Source organism: Rhinolophus sinicus, chromosome 15 (genome assembly GCF_057876585.1).
Source record: "Rhinolophus sinicus isolate RSI-liver-muscle chromosome 15, RSI-T2T, whole genome shotgun sequence".
Taxonomy (NCBI): domain Eukaryota; kingdom Metazoa; phylum Chordata; class Mammalia; order Chiroptera; family Rhinolophidae; genus Rhinolophus; species Rhinolophus sinicus.
The window spans coordinates 48516018-48530424 of NC_142515.1; the positions used below are offsets into that span (position 1 = coordinate 48516018).

General features: G+C 43.5%; 1 pseudogene; it reads right to left on the reverse strand.

The window, feature by feature from the left end:
• Positions 1 to 1744: 1744 nt before the first annotated feature.
• Positions 1745 to 14278, reverse strand: LOC109434947 (peptidyl-tRNA hydrolase pseudogene; annotated as a pseudogene).
• Between the last annotated feature and the right edge of the window lie 129 nt (positions 14279 to 14407).

A 14407-nucleotide genomic window follows, 5' to 3' on the forward strand; every position in this document is an offset into this window, starting at 1 on the left:
CTTCAATTTTGGAAGCGTTTGAGTAGGACAGGTATTACTCTTTGAAGGTTTGGTAGAATTCACTAGTGAAGCCATCTGGTCCCAGACTTTTGCTTTTGGGAAGGTTTTAGATGACTGATTCAATTTCCTTACTGGTGATCAGTCTGTTTAGATTTTTCAGTTCTTCATGATTCAGCCCAGAAAGGCTATATGTTTCTAAGAACTTGCCCATTTCTTCTAGGTTATTGAATTTGGTGGCATATAGTCCTTCATAGTATTCTTGGATGATCCTTTGTATTTCTGTGGCATCCGTGATAACTTCCCCTCTTTCATTTCTGATTTTGTTTATTAGTGTCTTTTCTCGTTTTATCTTAGTGAGTCTAGAGAAGGATTTGTCAATTTTGTTAATCTTTTCAAAGAAGCCGCTATTTGTCACATTATTTTTTTCTATTGTCTTTTTGTTCTCTATTTCATTTAGTTCTGCTCTGATTTTTGTTATTTCCTTTCTTCTGCTGATGTTGGGTTTCATTTGTTTTTATAGTTCTTTAAGGTGTAACATGAGGTTATTTTTCTTGTTTTTTGAGATAGGCCTGTAATGATATAAATTTCCCTCTTAAAACTGCTTTTGCTGCATCCCCAAAATTTTGATAGGATGTATTTTTATTCTCATTTGTTTCTATGTATCTTTTGATCTCTCCTCTTATTTCTTCTTTGATCAGGGTCGTTCTTTAAAAGTATGTTGTTAAATCTCCACATATTTGTGTTTTATCCTGCTTTCTTTTTGCAGTTGGTATCCAATTTCAAAGCCTTGTGATCAGAGAATATGCTTGATATGATTTCAATCTTCTTAAATTTGCTGAGGCTAGTGTTATGTCCCAATATATGGTCTATCCTTGAGAATGTTTACTGATATAAGTTTCAAGTGTACAATTCTATAATACATCATATGTATATTGCATTGTGTGCTCAATACCAAACCTTCAAAGAGTCTAGTCTCCTTCTGTCATCATATATTTGACCCCTTTACCCTCTTCAACCTCCACTCACCCTGCTTCCCCTCTGATAACCACCATACTGTTGCCTGTATAGATTGAAGTTTTTAAAAACTGTTTTTTTCTCTCTAATGGTTTTGGTCTTAAAAATCTTTCTGATTCTTTAGTGATTACTCATAAAAATGCCAAAATGCATTCTTAGCAAGATCTAAAGTTGCTTACTATTATTCTCCTTTCCAGGGATATTGAAAATTTTGTTACCTGACATCACCTTTTGACATTCTTAGTGTTATTTTTGTCCAATATTTTACTTCTATCTTCCTTTTCCTCTACTAAATTAGTCATTGGTACTATTACTTAATATAGTCAACATTCATTTATATTTACCTATGTGTTTTTCAATTTCTTTGCTCATTCTTTCATCTCTGAGTTGCCTTAGGGGATAATTTTCCTGTTTCTTCAAGTATACCCATTAGAAGTGCTCTGGTAGCACACACTCTCAGTTTCTGTTTGCCTGAAACATTTTTATTTTACCCCTCTTTTTTTAAAGTTCAAAAAGTTTAGTCTTGAAATTTCCCTACTTTCCAAGACACAGAGAGAAGACCAACTCCCTATCCCAGAAACTGGCCTATCCAGCTATCCCCTTTAATCTATAGGAAGCCTGGAGAAGCCCAGAGAAGAGTTATATAAAAAGTGAATGCCACAGGTTGGTGTGGCACCTCTGTGGCTGGGTGTGTGGGCATGGCAGCAAGCAGGCAGCCGTGCCACTGGTGTCAGGTGCCCGACCAGGACCCTTGGCCTTGCTCACGGGTGTGGTCCAGGAGCAGGTCAGTGGCTTGCTCCAGCAATGGGGGCAGCAGCTCCTGCTCTGTGGAGGAGAAGCATCCCAGCACGTGCACTTTCGCTGCCTCAGGGTGAGAAGGGTGTCCTATGCCCACCTGCAGCTGCGACATTGCATTGCAATGAGGCAGGTAATGCAGGAATGGACTCCATTGTGGTCCTTCGCACTTCCCCACAGCTTCAGAGCCAGTTTCCCCAGGGCCTCGTCCAGCTCATCATGCACCCGGTAGACCTTCTCAGTAGTCAGCCGGAACAGCTCCACCGGCCTGGCCATACTGTGCCCATTGGCATTCGTGAGCTGCCTCAGCCAGAGCAGGACCAGCTGGGCACACCCAGGTGAGGCCCGGACGAGGGCGGCGGTGCAGCTGAGGTGGTGCCCCAGTTGCCCCATCACCGCCATGCCCACGCTAGACTGTGTGCTGGGCAGTCCAGGGTTCTCTAAGCCCATCACCAGCCACCGCTTCCTGGAGGGCCGGTTTCCCAAAACACTTGGGGTCCCCGGCTCTTGGGGGTGACTCAGCCACAGTCCGGTACGCAAGAGGTTTTCATCTTTGTTTCTGAGTCATAATTTTAGCGGGTTGACACTTTGAAGTTATTGCTAGTTGATACCTTTTAAAGTAACTTTGAAGTTAGTTTACTGTTTCTAGCTTCCATTGTTGCTGTTGTTTGTCATTCCTTTATAGAGAATTTGTCTTCTTCTGCGGGGAGGGACCGTTGTTTTTTTTTTACGATCTTTTCATTTTTGATTTTCTGAAATTTTACTATAAGCAGTGTATCTAGATATGAATTTCTTTTTAATGTATCCTTTTTGGGATTTGTTCTTTCTGAGTCTGTGTATTCACATCTCTCATCATTCTAGAAAACATCTTGGCCATTATCCCTTCATGTATTCTGTCTCCCTTATTCTCTCTAGTTTTGCTTTTTGGAATGCCAATTAGAAATATAATAGACCTGTTCACTCCATGTCAGTTATACTCTTTATTTTATTTTCTACTTTTTCTTGGTCTCCCTTTTATTGATGGACATTTGAGTTATTTATATTGTTTTGCTCTCACAAAAAATTTGCAATTGAATAATCTTGTACGTAACTCATTTGCTAGATCAGAATCTTATGCATGTTCAATTTTGTTATAAATTACATATATATACGTATGTATATGTGTAATGTACGAAGTCTGACAATTAAGTTTGCAAAATTATTGTAGCAATGTTGCTAAACTTTTTTGATATCAGAGGGATTATTCATTATGAATTTGTACCAACAGAACAAACAGTTAACCAAGTTTCCTATTTAGAAGTGCTGAAAAGACTGCGTGAAAAAGTTAGATGAGCTGAACTTTTCACCAACAATTCATGGCTCTTGCATCACGACAAAGCACCAGCTTACACGGCGCTGTCTGTGAGGGAGTTTTTAGCCAGTAAACAAATAACTATTGGAACACCCTCCCTACTCACCTGATCTGGCCCCCAGTGACTTCTTTCTTTACCTGAAGATAAAGGAAATATTGAAAGGAAGACATTTTGATGACATTCAGGACATCAAGTGTAATATGATGACAGCTCTGATGGCCATTCCAGAAAAAGAGTTCCAAAATTGCTTTGAAGGGTGGACTAGGCGCTGGCATTGGTGCATAGCTTCCCAAGGGGAGTACATTGAAGGTGACTATAGTGATGTTCAGAAATGAGATATGTAGCACTTTCTCTAGGATGTTTGCGAACTTAATTGTCTGACCTCGTATGTATATATACATACGTGTTTGTGTGCGTGTGCGTCTGTGTGTGTATGTGTGTGTATGCCATCCATAGGGTTGGCATCAGTTTTCACTCTTATCAGAGATGAATGAGTGGGCCTATTTCCCTCAGTCACCTACAGCGTGAGTGGTCTTCACATTTTTGTTCATTTAATTTTTACTTTTAATGATTTATATTTTTATTTATATACTCTTTGTTTCATTCTGTTTCATATTTCATGATCATGTTTTCTATTTCTTTAAAATTAAAAAGAAAACATTCACACATACTCATTTTTTACTCAAAATTTTACATCTCGTGGTGCCAATATCTGAAGCATTTGGTACATCTAATTCTTTATCTTGTTATACCAGCTGAATCGCCCCTCTTGGTGATTTGTATCCTTGAGGGTTTTGCTTGTAAGTTTAGATTGTGAGCTCAGGCTTGGCTGCTCTTATCTGTGGGAATCCAACAAAGGCTTGGTTGAGAATATTCCTCCGAAACAGGTTTGCATTTGCTTTTGTGAGGCACCTCCCAGTTTTACTCACCCATCTATTTATGTTTATTTTTTGACTTGGCATATTCTGACCCATACAAGTAGTGTAAATTTGAGCCTCAAATATAAGGAAGGTAGGTCTGTGGTTATGATGTTTTAGGAGACACTCTGTCTTTCCTTTCAGATTTGAGACTGAGACAAACAAGTGTCTTTCTTGACTCCCTTTCGCAGTAAATAGGTCCTTTTTCTAGTCTACCCTTTCGTTGACATTATTAGCCCTTTGAGAATTTATTTAGGTTTTATGTGGGATGATCTCAGTTTTAATTCGCCTACTCCCACCTCCCTACGCCCCTCCCCAACCCCCTGATATCATTGCCTTTTACTTCTGTGGTCATTATAACTTGGGTTCTGGTTTTCCTGAGGCAAATGTCCTCAGGGCATCCATGGCTAGTCAGTCTGTTTTGCTTTCTAGTTCTTACTTCTTTGGTTTTTGGCTCCTTGGTATTGCTCTTACTTATTTTCAGTTTCATCTATGCTTCCTGATACGTATTATTATATTTAATCCAAGCTTTTTAGGTGTTTTGCAGCAGGAGAGATTTTAAGGATAATTCATCTGTACTATGTGAACTCACAAATATTATTCTTTCAATAAATACTCATTTAATAAATATGGAATGAAATAAATATTTATTGATTGCCTGCCATGAGCCAGACTAGTCCATTTTATTCCTTCTATTTTATTCCAAAAGATTCAAAGACTCTGATAAGTATAGCAACCACCAGTTAATTCACACAGTATTAGATGAAGGAAATTTGTTTCTGGTTTTAACAAAGCGATCTAAGCCCCTGGTGGATGATGGCTGTGAACAGGTTTATTGTGGTTACAAATCCACACTGACAACATTTTTATGAGATCGACCCAACATAAGTAGCACTGAGAGGGCATTTGTAATACCCTTGATTTGAGGCTCACCACCTGCCCCCACACACATTAATCTTGACTGATTAATAAAACAGGAATCTAGATTTCTAATGTGCATATCATGAAAATGAGCAGTAGCAGTAGAATCACTTGCTTTTTAAAAAATCATTTTCAATAATGAGAGTTGCTATAAGGATAACTTACTGTGGGAATCTCCCAGAATGCTTATACTTATAGAAACTAGAAAGACATCAGACTCCTCACTCTCTCTTGTCCCTCTGCATTTTTCTTTCAGACTTCATAGTCTTTCATCTCCTCTTCTTTCTCTGCTCCATTCTTCGCTTTCACTGGGCCACCTTCAGAGCTCACTGATCTGCTTCTATGGTCCCATCGTGGCTATTGAAAGATGGCAGCCCACCCTTCCCAACTGGCTCCCAGGGCTCACTCTCCTGATTTTGCAGAGCAAAAACTTTAAAGTTTACAAAGACCTCCACACACATTATTTCATTTATGTCTAACAATGTTATGACATAAGCAGAATGTTGTTATCCCTAATTATATTTTTAATGAAAAAACTGAGATCCAGCAAGAAGTATGTGCCCAACATAATACAGCCAACCAGTGGCAGAGCAGGGACTAAACCCAGATTTTCTGGCTCGAAACCAGCGCTTTCTCATGAGGTCAGCTCACATAAAACTGCCTACTGGAGTCACATCCAGGTGGAATTCCAATGTCTGGAAAAATTGGATTTTGAAGTAATCAATGAGCTCCCAATTTTCTGATGTTTCTATAAAGTAGGTCTGGGGTTTCTCTGTGAGAGTGGTGGCTTGGATTCTAGAGTTAAAAAAAAAAAAATTGGTGTTGGTTTTGTGAATGTCCCGAAGGCCATGCTTGGTCATGTCTGGGAGTTTTGTGATTGGTTACTAGTCGCCAAGGGCTTGTGAAAACATAAATGTCTCACTGAGCTCAAACCTGAATGGGAAAAAAAAAAAAGAGTTCTGAGTAAGAGTCTGACTAATGACTCTTTGGAAGAAATTGAGCAGTGTCTGAGACTTTCCCATCTGCCTTTCGGCTAGAAAATTTTCTTCCAGAAGCCCTCCGCCCCATGCATTTGACCAGCACAATGCACTGTGCACATTCATCCATTTTGTAACTCATTGATGAAGTCTTTGATGAACACTTACCACGTACCAGGTGCTGGTGGGTACTGGTGATTGTCGAGGGAGTTACAGAAGTACACAAGACAGTATCCTATCCTTAACAGGACTGCAATGTAGAGGAGTTTTAGTACCATGGCTGATCTTATAGTCTTGGGAGCTAAGCTGCCTGCTCAAAATCCTAGCTGTATCACAACTAACAATCAACCTTGGGTAAGTGTCTCATCTCTTTACGCCTCAGTGTTCTTTATTAAAAATATAGCTAACATACAATATTATATTAGTTTCAGGCCTACACCATAGTTATTCAATGTTTATATAGCTAAAGAAGTGATCACCATGATAAGTCCAGCAACCTTCTGACACCGTACCACGTTATCACAATATTATTGACTATATTCCCTATGCTGTACATTACATCCCCATGGCTTATTTGTTTTATACCTGGAAATTTGGACCTCTTATTCCCCTCCCCCCCTTTTAAATTTATCAATTACAGTTGATATTCAATATTATTTTATATTAATTTCAGGTTAGACTAATGGTTAGACTTTTATGTAGTTTAAGAAGTGATCCCCCTGACTAGTCTAGTACCCACCTGGCACTATGCATAGTTATTACCATATCATTGCCTATATTCCCTGTGCTTTAATTCACATCCCCATGACTATTTTGTAACTACCACTTTGTACTTCTTAATCCCTTTACGTTTTTCACCCTGTCCCCAACCCCGCTCCCACCTATCACCCCAACAAATCTAGTACCGATCTGATGCCACACAGTATTACAATGTTATTGACTATATCCCTTATGCTATACCCTACATCCCCATAACTACTTTGTAACAACCAATTTGTGTTTCTTAATCCCTTACCCATCTTTCACCCACACCCCCAAACCCCCTCCCATCTGCCAACCATCAAAATGTTCTCTGTATCTATGAGTTTATTTCTGTTTTGTTTGTTAATTTTGTTCTTAGATTCCACATATAAGTGAAATCTCATTGCATCTGTCTTTCTGTGTCTGACATTTTCCACTCAGCACAGCACCCTCTAGGTGCATCCATGCCGCCGCAGATGGCAGGAACCAATTCTCTTCCATGGCCGAGAAATATTCCATTGTATATATGTACCACCTCCTCTTTATCCATTCTTTCATCAACAGACACCCAGGCTGCCTCCACATCTTCGCCTCTGTAAACAATGCTACAAGCACACGTCCCCTCGAAGTAGCATTTTGGGTTTCTTCAGATAAATACTCTGAAGTGGGATTACTGGGTCCTTCATTGTCTCCTCTTATAGTCTTTGTTTTAAAGTCTATTTGGTTGGGATGGGATTCCTATCCCAGCTTTTTTGTTTTTTCATTTCCATTTTCATGAAATATCTTTTTCCATCCCTTTACTTTCTGTCTGTGTGTGTCTTTCAATCTAAAGTGAGTCTCTTATAGGCATCATATGTAAGGGTTTTGTTTTCTTATCAATTCAGCCACCCTATGTCTTTTGATTGGAGAATTTAATCCATTTACATTGACAGTAATTGTTGATAGATATGTAGCTATCGCTATTTTATTATTCATATTTTTTTGTTTTGTTCTGTCTTAAAGAAGTCCCTGTAACATTCCTTGTAATACTGGTTTGGTGGTGATGAACTCCTTTAGCTTTTTCTTGTCTAGGAAGCTCTTTATCAGTCCTTCAAATTTAAATTATAGCCTTGCTGGGTACAGTAATCTTAGTTGTATGTCCTTACTTTTCATCACTTTGAATATTTCTTGCCAATCCCTTCTGTCCTGCAATGTTTCTGTTGAGAAATCAGCTGACCATCTTATGGGAGCTCCCTTATAAGTTACTAGTTGCCTTTCTCTTACTGCTTTTAGGATTCTCTCTTGTCTTTAAACTTTGCCATTTTAATTATAATGCGTCTAGGTATGGGCCTGTTTGGGTTCATCCTGTTTGGGACTCTCTGTGCTTCCTGGACTTGTATATCTATTTCTTCACCAGGTTAGAAAAGTTTTCAGTCATTTCTTCAAATAGGGTCTCAATCTCTAGCTTTCTCTTTTCTGTTCTGGCACCCCTATGATGCAAATGTTGTTATGCTTGATGTAGTCCTAGAGGTCTCTTAAACTATCCTCATTCTTTTGGATTATTTTTTCTTTTTGCTGTTCCAATTGGGTATTTTCTGCTACCTTGTCTTCCAAATCGCAGATTCGATCCTCTGCTTTATCTAGTCTGCTGGTGATTCCTTCTAGTGCATTCTTCATTTTGTTTATTGTATTCTTCACTTTTGACTGGTTCTTTTTTATGGTTTCTATGTCGTTTTTTATGATTGCTATCTCTTTGTTGAAGTTCTCACTGAGGTCCTTAGTGAGCATCCTTAGAACCACTGTTTTGAACTCTATCTCATAGGTTGCTTGCTTCCATTTCATTTAGTTCTTTTTATGGATCTTTCTCCTGTTCTTTCATTTGGGACACATTTCTTTGTTTCATCATTTGGCTGCCTCTCTATGTTTGTCTCTATGTATTTGGCAGATCTGCTGTATCTTTCAGTCTTAGCCAGGTAGCTTTATGTAGTAGGTGTCCTGTGGGGCCCAGAGGGACAGTCTCCCTGGTCACCTACTCTGGGTGCTCCAGGAGTGTCCCTTGTGTGGGTTGCATGTGCCCTCCTGTTATAGTTGAGGTTTGATTGCTATTGGCATATCAGTGGGTGGGATTGACCCTCAGGTTTACTGGCTATGGGGTTTGGCCATGTCCAGAGCTTATTGGCTGCTATGCAGGAGGCTTACCCCACTGAGTGGGATTCGCTCCAGTGGGCTCTGGTGCCTGTTGAGACCACTCTTTGTGTGTGCCACTTGTGGGGCTGATGGGGTGGTGCTCTGCTGTGGTCTGAAGCCAACCTCCAAGTATAGTGGTTCTGGGGACTCTTGTGAGGGGCTCCGGTACAGGCCCAGGTCAACCACTGCCTGTGACTGACTGGTGGCTACCTGGCAGGAGCTACAAAGTGATCCATGGTTGTTTTGCTGCCTGTGCTAAACCCGGAGGCACGTGAGAGAGCCCATGTTGCAAACGGAGGACAGCTCCATCAGTACCAGGCCTGGGGTAACTCTGCAAAAAGCCAGGACACCCGGGAGACTGCCGCCACCTGCTGGCCCCCTTAAGGTTCCACCACTGATAAAGCCTTGTGTGGTATGAGAGTTGGGTGAGGCAGGGCCTCAGGAAGTCACTAGAGTAGGAAGAGTTGTGGTCACTAAATTAATGTAGGTTCTGGTTTGGTGCCAGTGCTGAGTCTGTAGCAATCCAGCAAAAGTCTCAGAGTACACGCAGGCCAGTTGCTGCCCACCTGGGGCCCATGGACTCCAATTGTTTTCCAAGAAAGAGTGCAGTTCAGGCTGTGCTGACTGCTCACAGAGAAAGTGCCTTCAGGTGTGAGAGTTGAGTGGGGCAGGGTCCCAGCTGAGTCAGCAGGGTGGAGCATCAGAGCTCATGAGGACAATCAGATTCAGATTTGGCCTGGGGGAGGGGGCGGTGCTCAACATAGAAAAAATGGCTCCTGCCTGCTGGCTGCATGGGAGGAGGAGGACTCCTCTCTGGGAAAATGCTGACTGTTCTCCAGTCCTCCTCCTGAAGCCACACACCTCAGTCTGCCCCCTGTATATCTCCAAGGCCCCCCAAGTCACTGTGCTTCTGCTGGAGCCCAAGGTGAGTGCCTGTGAGTGAGTGAGGCTGTGCGTGGGCTGTTTTAAGAGGACAGCTGGGTTTCCCACAGCCTTCCGTCCCACTCAGATGGTCAGAGTCACCACTGTTTTTCACAGCCAGATGTTGTGGGGGCACCTTTCCTGGCACCAGTATTCCGGGCTGGGTAGCCTGGTGTGGGAGGCTGGGATCCCTTGCTCCTCTGGGGGGAAATCTACGTGGCCGAGGTATCACTCCTGATTCTCAACCGTCACAGGAAGTTTTGGGACCCGTTCTGCGTCTCTGCCCCTCCTACTAGTCTTGTCGTGGCTTCTTTATATTTTCAGTTATAGGATTTCTGTTTGGCTAGACTTCAGATGGTTCTCCTGGTTGATTGTTCTGTGATTTAGTTGTAATTTTAACATGTTCATGGAAGGAGGCAGGCACAGTGTTTATCTACTCTGCCATCTTGGATCTCTTGAAGAGGCATTTTAGAATGAACCCAATAGAGAGTAGGTGCTTTATTTTTAGTGCAGCCTTTTTTTTTTTTTTTTTTTTACATGTCATCTTTTGCTTGGCTCTCCTTTTCTCCCTGCCCTGAAATCACTATATGCCCTGTTCTCTGCCTTTAAGATGAGACATATAACAGTCTGTATCCTTACATTGCAGAATCATCCTGAATCATTGCAGAAACATTCTAGAAATGAAGCATGCTAATCTTTCTTCCAGTTCTCCCTTGAATCTGAGTTCTTGTGTCCACACGTTTTTCCATGTTATTCCTTGGGGAAAAAAACCATGGCGTTCCTCTTATCTGGTTTTCCTTTCTCCTTCTGTCTCCTCATGATGTTCTGGCCTGTTTGCCTGTCTACCTTCCACCAGCTAATCTTAAAGGAGGTTTGGGGTGTATGGCTTAGAAATGAAGGGGTACAGGGGTCCATCATGGTGGTTTTGGGTTTGGTCACCAGAATGGGATGCTCTGGAAGGATTGGCAGGTGGCAGAGTTTGTGCAGAGGGTTTCAGGGAGAGGAATAGCAGGAGCAAAGGCAGGGAGGCAAGAAAGAGGGACCCACATCAAGGAAATGGCTTGTGTTTATGGGTAGGACTAGTACGTAGGGTACAAATGGGTAGGCATTAATAATTATAATTATTATAAATATCCCATATTTAACATTCACTATCTGCCAGGCACGTTGAGAAATTATGATGCAAATTAATCCTCCCAATAGCACATAAAATCTCACCATGCAATGTTGAAATTCACCAGCCAAATATCCTTCGAGGACAAAGCCCCACACTGAGGAGAAATGACTTGGAGTAGAATCCAAACTGAACAGGACAGTGAGGAGCCAAGAGAAGATCCAGCTAAAGGTTGGGGAGGGTTAACAGAAGAAACATGTCTCAAACTCCTCTGAAGCCACACTTAGAGACGTTTATTAGTACAACAGGAGAGGGAGCCCTGGGGTTATGAATCTTGGCCAAGAAATCGCTGACCATTCTCCCCACTGAGGAGTACAACCCAAACGTGCATTAACAATAGGATGGGTGAATAAACAGTAGTATATTCACGCGATGGAATTCTACACAGCAACAAAAAATGGTGAACAACCGATACAAGAACCATTATGCATGAGTCTCACATGTAAAATGTTGAGTGAAGGAAACCATCCGTGATTCCATGTGTATGAAGTTCCAAATAGGCAACACTAATCAATGGTGACAGAGGTCAGAATAGAGGTTATTTTGTGAAGAAGGATTAGGGGTGAGGTAATGCTGGCAGCCAGAACCCTGGGCTAGCCAGTCAATGAGCACCGGGGCAGGTGCTGGGGGGTGCAGGGCATTGTGGCAGAGGGTGCAGGTGCAGAGGCCACAGCACTGGGTGTCACTGGGAAGGAGCCCAAGTGCAGGAGGCTGGTCACATATCTGCCCTCCCCTGCCAGCTACGGGCTGCATACAACTGGCAGATGCAGTGGCACTTGAAGCATAGCTGTATGGCTAGGGACCGTGGTGGGCAGAGGCAGCAGCAGGAGGAGGATGCCCGGGAGGAGCACGTGCGTCACCAGGGAGTAGCAGAGATGGACACTGGCTCATGTGGAGCTGAGCCTGAGAAGGGAGTGTGAGAGATGGCTCTACAGCATCTCACCTCCTTCCCTCTTCTCGACCCCTCCACTGCAGACACAGCCACATGCAGCCCCTTTACTACCGTGTTTCCCTGAAAATAAAACCAGGTCTTATATTAATTTTTGCTCCAAAAGACGCATTACAGCTTATGTTCAGGGGATGTCATCCTGAAAAATCATGCTAGGGCTTATTTTCCAGTTAGGTTTTATTTGCAGGGAAACACGGTAGTACCTCTATCTCCTGCACGGGGCAGGTCTCCCTGGCAACAGTGGAGCTAGTGTGGAGTACAGAGCAGGAGCTGAGACTGGCTCAACTGGAGGTACTCTGGGGCCCTCTGGAAGGAAATAGGCCCCATTCTGAAGCCAGTGGGTATTGGTCACGGTGCATGAGCAATTATCCCAGTTTGCTCAGGACAGGGAATCGTAATGCTAAAACCAGAAAAGTCCTGGGCAAACCAGGACAAGTTGGTCACCCCAGTCACACACCCAACCACTGCTTAATCTGATCTGTGAGAAGTAAGACAGAGGTCCTCTAGATGCTGCAGACCCACCTGGCTCTGGCCGTGTGGCCCCTACCTGTCTGGGACTTGGGGGGTTCTGCTGAATGAGTTCCAGTTCTGGCTCTGTGACCACGGGCCTGAGCCTCCACTCCCATTTCCGTTTCCACATCTATAAGCAGGAGAATTAATATCCAGCTGCTCAGCAAATCACACAGGGTCACTGTTGCTATAAAAGAACCTAAGACAGGTGGCTGCTGGCATTATGGTCCTATTCACCTTATTCTCACTCCAGCCTGTAGTTACCATGTCCTTACTCTGTTCCAGCTCTATTTGTGTGCTCTGCTTCCAGGCCATTCTTACAGGAGCGCATTTGTGGCCAGTTATTCATGGTCAGCATTACCTCGCTCACCTGAATAGCTTTGTACGATTTACAAAGGTCTCTCACCGTGACCCATGATCTTATTTGGTTACTTCACAATTTCTCATTTACAGAGCACAGAATCTACCAAACCCCCTAGACCTGGATATCTGAGTATCTTATAATCTTCACTTAGAGCAATAATACTACATGTAATCAGAATAACAGCTGGCATTTGCTGCGTCCTTACAATATGCCAGGCATTCTGCTAAGTACCTTGTATGCAGTAACCCTCGCCACAGTTCGATAAACTAGCTCTGTGGCTTTCTTGTTTTACAGATGGGGAAGCCATAGCTCAGGGAGGTTAAGATATGTTCCCTAGGGCCGGCCCGGTGGCTCAGGCGGTTAAGAGCTCCATGCTCCTAACTCCGAAGGCTGCCGGTTCGATTCCTACATGGGCCAGTGGGCTCTCAACAACAAGGTTGCCAGTTCAATTCCTCGAGTCCCGCAAGGGATGGTGGGCTGTGCCCCCTGCAACTAAGATTGAACATGGCATCTTGAGCTGAGCTGCCGCTGAGCTCCTGGATGGCTCAGTTGGTTGGAGTGCATCCTCTCAACCACAAGGTTGCCAGCTTGACTCCCGCAAGGGATGGTGGGCTGTGCCCCCTGCAACTAGAAAACAGCAACTGGACCTGGAGCTGAGCTGCGCCCGACACAACTAAGACTGAAAAGATAGCAACTTGAAGCTGAATGGCACCCTCCACAATTAAGACTGAAAGGACAACAACTTGACTTGGAAAAAAGGCCTGGAAGTACACACTGTTCCCCAATAAAGTCCTGTTCCCCTTCCCCGCTCTCCCAAAAAAGAAATGTTCCCTAAGTCACACAGCTGCTTAGTGGTGACCAGCATTGCTTACTCTCCTTAAGCCCTTCTGGATCCTGCATCTCACAGGGACAAAGCAGGGCAGTGCATGGAGCCCTCCTGCCAAGGTATCCAGTGCCCCAATTAGGGAGAGGGGGGTGTACTAGGCTGCTGAGGCTCTGGAGATGATGGAAAGAAGGAGCTGGAGTTGGCTGATAGAGCTCTCCCATTTGGTGTGTGTGCCCTGGACAGGATGTTGTGGAAACTGGGCTGGAATGTGAGAGCTTATGTCGTCCCGCAGTGTGACCTTGGCCAATTCACCAGCATTTTCTGCCTTCAGTTTTCCCACGAGAAAAATTGTTGGGAGACTAGTGGTCATCATTCATCATGCTGCTACGTCGTGTTAGCTTAGCACTTCCCATGGAGTCAGGGGCTGCACCCCAGGGGACCCCCTTACCAGTTTGATATGGTTCTGGAAGTGCCCACCCCTTTCCCAGCCTCCTTCCCTCTCCTGGACGCCATGTACCTGGTTCTCCCCACCAGCCCTCACCTAGATTATCCCAGACCCTAATTCCAGATGTTCTATTCCAAGGCAGGGCTCACCAAGGCAAGGAAAGGTGTGGCTCACCACTCGTCCTTGTACAGGTGGCCTCTCGCCATTCATCTCACAGGCTTGCATGGCTCCCCCAGTATCTGCTGGGAGATCATTCCTGTGGGTCTCTGGATGTCTCCTTGTAGCTTTTGTTCTGGACTATCTTTTTGAGGATTTTTGCATAGCAAATGGCCGTG